The 9,356-nt window shown below is 45.4% G+C and overlaps 1 long non-coding RNA gene across 3 annotated transcripts; it reads left to right on the top strand.

Moving 5' to 3' along the window:
- Positions 1–1,822: 1,822 nt before the first annotated feature.
- Positions 1,823–8,216, top strand: LOC147353230 (uncharacterized). Of its 3 annotated transcripts, none has more exons than XR_015145004.1 (3): positions 1,823–2,181; positions 6,599–6,695; positions 7,795–8,216. It is a non-coding gene; the product is annotated as an uncharacterized LOC147353230 (long non-coding RNA). The 3 variants fall into 3 exon arrangements; XR_015145006.1 differs by lacking the exon at positions 1,823–2,181 and adding an exon at positions 4,668–6,014; XR_015145005.1 differs by lacking the exon at positions 1,823–2,181 and adding an exon at positions 6,021–6,416.
- Positions 8,217–9,356: the final 1,140 nt, after the last annotated feature.

The raw sequence follows: 9,356 nt of genomic DNA, 5'->3' as shown, positions 1-9,356 counted from the left end.
CTTTTGTAATAAGAGATAAAAGTCTATTTTACAATTATCCCCATACCTAGTAAATGTCAAAAGTGGGATTTGAACCCATATTGCTCTCTAGGACACCATGCTGATTTCTGTCCCAGCAGCAAATGCTGCTCTTGAGTCTCTGTTCACTTCGAATGATCTCTTTCCCAGGGGGACACCCGCCTCCCCCACCAGCACCATGCCTCTCTGAATGACCCTGCTTATAATTTCAAGTACTTCTGCAGGTCTCGGGAGGATTCGTAGGTTGATAAAACCTGGTCTCATCACTCTGCTGGTTCCCTCTTCTAAATTATTGGCCAAACCAGTCTTAGCTTTGTTGCTTGTGCACAGTAAGCCCTAATCACCATGTCACTTGGACATTAAAAAGCCACTCCCTAGGCCACCACACCTGTTCCATGCCGCCTCCAGAACTCTTCCACTAAGCATGAGCGCCAAAGCCAACAACGGGAATGACCAAACACTTAAGATGTTCTCATTTCTGAGTCTATCAAGGTGTCTTAGCAAATTTCCTCTTTAATTTACGTAATTTCAGTTAGCATCACTCCCCTTCCCAAGGGGCTTTTGTGTATCAAACATAAACGGGAAATACGAGTCAGTACTCTCACCTTTGCCAAAGCCTAAATGAAATCAAATAAAAAACAGTAATAAAATAAAATAAATGATGGTCATCACCTCACCACAGCTATTTCACAGTAACAAGGTCTGACAAGTATTAATTCACAGAGCAGCCATATACATGCCCAGACTATAGGCAGCGAAATTCACTTCCCAGTCCTGTGAACTAAGAATGTTTTTATCCCAAAGAATCTTCAGAATTCAAGTCTATGAAATTTGAACTGTGCAGCATCTGCAAGAATAAAAATTTCACCAGGGAAGGGATTCAGATAGAAGTCCACTGATGGAGGGTTCCACTTGGAATTCTCAGCTTTTAAGAAAGAAAACAAACCTTCTCACAAATCCAGGAACACTTTGCCACCAAGAATGGAAAACAGAACCACTGGAAAATTATGCACTCACAAAAAGATGCTAAACCCCTAAAATCTTTAACTTGGGCAGTAACAAGTCTATTTTCTGTTTGAAGAGCAAGCCCTTTTCTGGTACAAACTCTTTCGAATTTCAAGGGGACCTCAGAACGTAGAGCACTGATGCCCTTGGTTAGAAAACTCACCCTGGGTTCAGCAGAGTGGGGAGGGTGAGCTTCATTGGACCTAGGAATTCCTGGGAAAGAGCTTACCCTACAGAAAATGAGAACCAAGCTGCAGACCCACAGTGTTACAATGATGGGTCAGTGTGGGAAAGGAAGGCTGTCTACTACTCAGATGGTCGTCCAGTCCAGCCCGGGAATTGATATCTGAATTCTAGGAATAAGAAGCCAAAAGAAAGAGGAAGTAAAATGAAAAGAGCTAAGAGGAAAATGATGTTAGCTTCATTAGAAAACTAATGAGAAAAACGTCTCAAAGCATCATAAGAGTTCTGTAAATACTGAAAACATAAGGTAGACCTGCTCTGTCATTGAGGCACAAAAAGTAGGGCCAGGGAGGAGCTAATATTAAAGGAATGAATGAACTCTGGGGACAGGACCGCCTGCAGATGCACTGGGAAAATGGATAAGACTTCACGTGTGGCGTTAGCAGTGGTAACTGAGCAATTAAAAGTAGGATGCGAGGAAAATGGTGGACTCTTGATTGTAGCTGAGATGACTGGAGTGTAAGTAGTCGTGAGACACCTCTGATCGCTCCCAGAATGAGCGGGAATGAGTCTAAATGGGTGGAGAGTCCATAGCACCAGTAGAAGGAGACTTACAGCAAGGAGGTCATTACTCTTACTAAGACCTTCTGGTTGGTACCTTCCCCCACTTGGTTAGCCTGGGCAACAAGGTCGCACACACACCTGCCCTCACTAGATCAAAGGCTCAGTTGGTTTCTATCGGGAGTTTATCAATAGTGGAACCCAGATGCCAAGTCAACTGGTTTTAATGAAGCACCTCCTAAGATGTTTTCTGAGATTCTTTGGCTTTGGTGATGAGTGAGAGCTGTCAGAATCACAGGTGGGAGGATGGAGAGAGGAAGGTTATATAAAAGAGAACTTAGTCACACCAAGACTGAAAACAGGCAGAATCATCCAAGATCCACTTCTTCTAGACCCTTACTTCTTCTTTATCAGGTAAGGATCTGGCCTCTTTTCCTTTGTTAGGGCCAAATCTTGAAATGATTGGGACATAAGTAAGTTTTTCTTTCTTTGATACCTGCTTCTATCTCCCACCCTCCCCAAACTCATCCCAAGGAGTCTGAATATCTGAAATATCAACTGGAATTTGCAAATTCATAGAAGATTCTAAGCAGTGTAAAATTTCTCCAGACTCATAGGAATAGGACTTTAAATGGTAGGAATTCCATGGAGGTAGCAGTGAGAAAAAAAGCGGAATAACAAGCACAAAAACTTCCCAGGTGGCTCAGCGGTAAAGAACCCACCTGCAATGCAGGAGCCACAGGAGATGCAGGTTCAGTCCCAGGGTCAGGAAGATTCCCTGGAGGAGGAAACGGCAACCCACTCCAGTGTTCTTGCCTGGAGAAGCCCATGGACTGAGGAGCCTGGCAGGCGACAGTCCTTGGGGTTGTAAATGATCGAACACGACTGAGTGACTAAGCAGCAAAGCAATGCAAGACCACAGGACCCAACAGGAGAACCTGAGCCTCCAGGGCTTTGTGCCCTAAGGATTAGAAACATGAGCTCAAACATTTAGTTCTAGGTGTTGGTCTGAGCCACTTTAGAGTAAAACAGGTCCGAAACCAATCAGGCTGTGTTTTTCCTGGGTAGGTGGCTTTGAGCCTCAGTTTTTTTTTTCTGTGAACTGGGGACAATGAATTTCTGAGAGTTATTGGGAGACATGAGCACAGTGACTGGTCCACGACATTGTTCTCCTTATTGATAACATTGTTCCCCTCCCCGACCTTCCAACACCCACGTCTCACATTCCAATTCAAACTGCTTCCTAACAGAGGAGATGAAATGAGATCTCTCTCCTGGCCTTGCCTGCTTAATGATATCAGAACATGTCAAGATCCCTTTGATCACAAGTGACAGCCACCCAAGTCAAACTGGCCTAAGCAAAGTAGGAATTTACCTGTTCATCTAATCAATTCTTTTAGGGGTGGTATCGCTTTATGACTTTCAGGCATGGCTGGATCCAGGGGCCTTTGTACTATCATCAAGACTTTGTTCTTCTAGCTTAACTTCTTTAGTCTGTTTTTCTCTGCTTCAACCATACTATCTGCACAATTGGTTCTTGGCAGCTTCTTAAGCCAGCAATCTCTGCATTAAAATAAAGGCTCTATTTTTCCAAATAGTTATAGCAGTTCTGAAACCAATAACTGGCCAGGATGATGGGATGCTCTAATTGACCTGGAAACAAATGGACTAAATCACTGGGCAGGGATGCCTCTCCCTGAGGAAACTGGAATTGTTATTAATGAAAGAAGAGGAAGTGCTGCTGAGGCATAAACAACAGAGGTATATGATCAACCTCTTGAAAAGAAGGAAACATCAAGAATTGAAGGAATTCCCAGATTTCCATGTAGAGGTTAAAGAATATGCCCTACTCTCTCCAGTACTTGTCATGAGATACGAAATAGAAGGAGGAAACAGAATCAAATTCCTACAAGAGTATAATACCCACCAACAAGAATTACAATTTTACTCCTGAGAAACCAAAACCTTAAACTAAGACTTCTGGAAGGGAAAATGTATTGGTCAAACCCATATCAAAGGAAGGCAAGAAAAAAAGAAGGAAAAGGGAAGAAAAAGCATCATTATGCACATGGGCCATCAGGTTTGGGGTGACCAGATTCTGTTTTTCTGGGGCCTATTAAAATGTTTGAGACCAAAAAACATATACTATGTTTATTGGCTCCAGAATTCAAAAAGAAAACCACGAAATTGAATAGGTGTTCGATTAAAATGTCTGCAAAACTTAATACTATGTCAACTTCATTGATGGCTAAATTTAGTATTCATAAAAATTCCATTACATTGGACACCAGTTTGAAGGGTAGGTCTTTCTCTCCACAGGAATTCCTAGGTGCATGTGATGATTGCCAGGAAGTCTTAGCCACTGTCAATAAAACGAGGTACCCATGGCCAAGTCATTGCAATGGCAAAAGGATTTTTAAAGATCTTGTCAGCAGAGACTTCCCTGGTGGTTCAGTGGTTAGGACCTCACCTTCCAGTGCAGGGGGCTCAGGTTCGATCCCTGGTGGGGGAACTAAGATCCCACATGCCACGGGCCTACGGAGCCCTTGTGGGCAGCTAGGACCCCGTGCAGCCAAAAATAAATAAATGCATATTTTTTTTAATATCATGTCAGCAATCTTGGTGACGATGAGAGAGGTAGGTACATTTGATGTGATAGGGGGAGTCTCTAAAAGTAGGGGTGCCCACGTGTCAAAATAGCACAGCACTTGGGACACCTTGGAGCCAGGGAGGCAGCAGTCAGGGGAATTCTGCCCAGTACCATCCCCCAGTCCCCTTCGGTGGCCCAAGTCCTGCCCGGCTCCCAGCGCCTCCTTGGCTAAGCCCTTACCTCTCTTTTAAGATTCTATCATAGCAACAGCCCCAGGGCCAGATCCCTAATTGCCAGCTTCTTCTAAGTGCCAGGAAAAAAAAAAAAAAAACCTCTCCTGCCCTCCCCCTACTCCGCAACACAAGCCCAGGGGGTCAGGCAGGTTCAAAAGGTGAAATAAATGAATCTTTACACATTATAAGGACCCAAGCAACATTCTCTGTGGCATTAGTGCCTGAAATGGCAGCAAGTAAAAGCAGGTGTGCTGAGCGCCCTGTCAGCTAACGACACTGATAAGCCTGCCATGCCCGGTTCTGCTTCATTTCAAACAGACTGCTGGAAAAAAAAAGGAGGGGAAAGCCAGAGCAGAAATAATTGCTGGAGCTTCCAGTGAGCTGAGAGCCTGCAGGCAGAGATCAACGCTCCTGATTTCATCCTCTTCCTTTTATTTCTATAACCTTAAACGTTCTGCTATTATAAAAGTCATCATGTCAGCTTTCTCCCCAGCCTCTCCGGCTGCCCATTTTCAAATTGTATCAATTGGTAAGGCTTTGGGGCTGTAGGATTTTCATCTTGATTTATGGTTCCTGTGCTTTTAAAGATGAAGCAAACTCAACTAGCCCGACTCGGGCATGGAGCCACGCTGTCCTGGGTGTGTGTTCAGAATCAGACCCTCCCCAAATGGTTTTAGAAACAAGGGAAGGCTTGGTGTCTGTCTCTTCTTTTCTTTCTTTAAAAATAATAGATAATTAAAGCACGTGGCAGATGAATAGCATTTGTCAAGAGTCTCTGCTTAAAGTGGGTGGAGGGGAAGTCTTTGATTCTTAGCAGTAATTTGGGTCTGGGGCAGCAAGCTTTCAGTTCATGAGGCTATTGATAAACTATTGATGACCACTGGCTCCAAAACTGGGAAAGTCAGAAATAAAAGGATGTGCAGACAGAGTGGGGATCTAGCAGTGGGTTTCCTTCTGAACCACCACTTTCTAAGTAAAGAAAGAAAGGGGCCAAAAAACAAGGGCTCAGCTGGCCTTTTTAACCAGAGGAGTGCATACATGACAAAGAATAAGTAAATTAAAAAATACAAGCCCAAACTGCCAATTTTGGCAAGTCCACAGACTTGCTTTCTAAGTACATGTGGCAGGGTCCCCAGAGAGTGAGTTACTAAAATGTTGGCGTGCATCCTGGGAGGGCTGCAGAGAAAACAGTCACTTCCACAGCCCTCTTCTGTCACTGCCCATCGGGAACGCTGGCCTAAATGAGCTACTTGGCTTGGTCACGTAGAAACGTGTGCCCAGGTTCCACCTGTTACTCAACACCCCCACCAGGGCAGCAGGCAGTAACCAAGAAAGGAAACAGGAGGAGAAAGAAGGGGTTACAACAGACGCAGAACCAGGAGTTGACTTCTCCATCAGGCTCCCACCCAGCATCTTTGGAGCAGGTTTGGAGCTGGGGGTGAGCTGGGTGCAGCGCAGTTGAAGCAGGAGGAAGACGGCTGTGGATGAATCTAGAAATCGTGGGTCAGACTCAGGGGCCGGTGGCCCAGATGCAGCCAAACACAGGTCTAAATTAATCAGACACCTGCACTGCGCATTTATCAACGTGACTCTCGGGGTGGAGGTGGCAAAGACGTACGAGGCCCCATCTACGAATTTCCCCGGGAAGGATGATGGCGGCTCCCTGTAGTCCCTTCCCTAATTCTTTCCAATTAATCTCAGCGTGCAGATTACAGGCCTATCGAGTTACAGCATTGCCTTTCAGAGCCTCCAAAAATCACTCTTTCCCGAGACTTTAAGCTTCTTTCAAAGGCTGCTAACAAGGGAGGTGGCTCTCCAAGGCCCAGGTAAAGCTGTGACAAGAAATAAACCTCAGTGTTGAAGGAGAGAGAAAGGGAGAGGGGGGAGGTTGGGGAGAGAGAGAAAGAAAAAGGGAATGCTAATTGCTCCAGGGATGCTGACAGCTTTGACAGAAGGTGTCTTCATTGAGAAATTGCGATCTGAAGTTCCCCCCTCCTTGTTCCTTCAGAAACCGGAGGAGAGAGGCATGGGGGAGCCTGACAGGAAGTGAGGATTCTGGGACTTCAAATACACACATTAGAAAAAACAAGCAACATCTGCAAACAGTAAGTACTTATTTATATTTTATGGAGTGTGTGCTTGGGATTCTGACAGGTTTTTAAACAGAGACCATATTAGGCCCACTCAGAGGCGAGAATGTCCCTTTTAAAAATGCATTACCCTGCTGCTCGGGCAGGTCGGCCCGGGCTCCGCTGGCCTCAGGTGAGCCCTGACCCCTCCCGACCTGGTCTAACAAAACACACATGCGGGGCTTCGAGATGGAACCGTTTAGGGCCCCTCTCTCAAGGTCAGTGCAGGCGGGCGCTGGAGGGTTAGTATTCAGCAGGCTTCTCCCTCAGCTGACAGAGCCGCTTTGAACTTTTCCCTTTTGAACAAATCGGAAGGGAAACCGCCAAGAAACAAGTGCTGGGAATCATAGCAAAGAGTGTGCGGCAACTAAATAAATAAGCCGCAAATAAATAAATAAGTGGCCAGCCGTGCGTCCCTGGGAAAATAAAAGCATCCTTCTCAGATTTCCAGTGTTCCCGTGCATAGGGTGCCTACGAGAAACTTTAAAATGAAAACAATAGGAGAAACCTGCTATCTTTTTTTTATTTTTTCCCTCCCCCTCTGAAGGATGAACACTTTATTTTTGACAACAAATAAGAAGCAGTTGGCAGGTATGGTGTGCTGTGCACCATGAAATATTTAGTAAGGCAATAACGACTCCCCGGACAGCTTAAGAAAACCACGATTCTATTCAGAGAGAAAGGCACGAACAAACAGAGGGGGGAAAATACAAAGAAAGATAAAGGAAGCCCTTTCATCCGGACTTCCTGTCCAATAAGGCAGCCAGGCTTGATCCATATGTTTTGAGAAAAATCAAAGTGTCACAACTATCCAAAATGTCAATAGCTCCGGTAAGGAATATTGTCTAACATTTTCTATTACACCGTTCAAGAATTTGCCTCCCAGCGCAATTTGGAAGAAAAAACTCTTTTATTTCGAAAACACTCAAAGAAAAGAGAGGAGGAGGGGGAGGGAGAAAAATCAGAACAAGGCGCGTTTCAGTGTGGTGTGTAATACAATAATGCTCTGGGCTCCCAGACCATCCTGAAAGCCGATCCTTTGATAAAAGTGAGTTCTTCTCCACACCTCTCATAGGTTCCGTTCTTTCATCGCAGACACTCTTGCAAAGGCACTTCCTGGACAGTTGCGTGTAACGGAGCAATCTCCAAGCAGTGGGAAACCAGAGACACCGAACTGTTAGCACCCTTAATATTTGGTTTCCCTTGTAGTTCAGCTGGCAAAGAGCCTGCTTGCAATGCAGGAGACCTGGGTTCGATTCTTTGGTTGGGAAGATCCCCTGGAGAAGGAAATGGCAACTCACTCCAGTATTCTTGCCTGGAGAATCCCAAGGACAGAGGGGCCTGGCGGACTGCAGTCCATGGGGTCGCAAGAGTTGGACACAACTTAGCGGCTAAACCACAACCACAATATTGGTTAATTCTGCATCATGATTTCAGAATTGATTCTGGAAGACTCTTCTGGCTCCTCTACACCCTAGTTGCCTGGGCCATCGGGTGACCTACTTTATTTAGAAGGGGATGGGGGAAAGGGCCCTGACATAGAAGCAGACAATTGATGCCTGCCTCGGCAACATGTAAACAAAATCCACGCACCTTGCCCTGGGGATCGCCTTGGCAGTATCTAGTTTGACAGAATTTGCCATTCAGCATCTCGCGGACTGGGCGCCTCAACCTGCTAGAAATTCTAGAGGGAAAAATCACGCCTGAATGACTGCTGTCTGTGGCCTGTGGAATCCTAAATAGAATGAAGCAGGCCTCCGACAATCAATATTACTGACATATTAATCTCTGTGAATAAACTGTTGTGCACTTTAAGGCTGTCCCAGTCCTCCCAAATAATCTTTTAAATGCAGTGGAGGCCCATGTGCCAGTGTGCGGGTAGTTTTCCTGGGATTCTGCCTGTGGGTAGCACTCAGAGTGTCCAGAGGGATTTGATTTCCTAAAATAAAATCATATAGGAGGCTTGACCTTGCTCCCTGAATCCCCTCTCTGCTAGGACTCTCCCTCTGCTTCAAAACAAACATTTACAAATGCTGAGAAGATGCCTTTAACCTACTTGACAGGAGGAGTACAGATGAGGGCAAGTGGTGGTTGTCCACAGTTTTGCCCAAACTCAGAGTTTATCAGGGCTTCCCAGGAGGCTCAGTGGTAAAGAATCCACCTGCCATGCAGGAGTCACGAGTTCAATCCCTGGGTCGGGAAAATCCTCTGGAGGAGGAAATGGCTACCCACTCCAGTATTCTTGCCTGGACACTCCCATGGTCAGAGCAGCCTGGCGGGCTACAGTCCATGGGGCCGCAAAAGAGTCGGACACTACTTTGCAAATAAAGAACAAGAACAGAGTTTATCAGGAATAGTTTGGAAGCATGAGGCCATGTCAAGGTTTCAAAATTCTAGCCTTTTTTTTCTTAAGGAATGGGAAGGGCACACAATACATCTAAGAATTCCCCAAGATTCCTAAATTTGTGGGTGGAGGGACTCATATCCAGGGCTAAAATTCACCCAATGGATACCAGTAGTAAATATTGGGATATTTTGAACTAGCTGATAAAGAGTCATTTTCTCCCAAGCCCTCTGCTGCCCATTGCCCTGGCCTTTCCCTAGAACCTCTTCCCTTCCCTTAATTCAGCACCTAAA

This window comes from Bos grunniens, chromosome 18, assembly GCF_055505025.1.
Source record: "Bos grunniens cultivar Pamir isolate PY7600 chromosome 18, Bosgru_T2T1.0, whole genome shotgun sequence".
Lineage (NCBI taxonomy): Eukaryota > Metazoa > Chordata > Mammalia > Artiodactyla > Bovidae > Bos > Bos grunniens.
The sequence above is the reverse complement of the archived record's forward strand: the minus strand, read 5'-3'. Positions and strand labels throughout refer to the sequence as shown.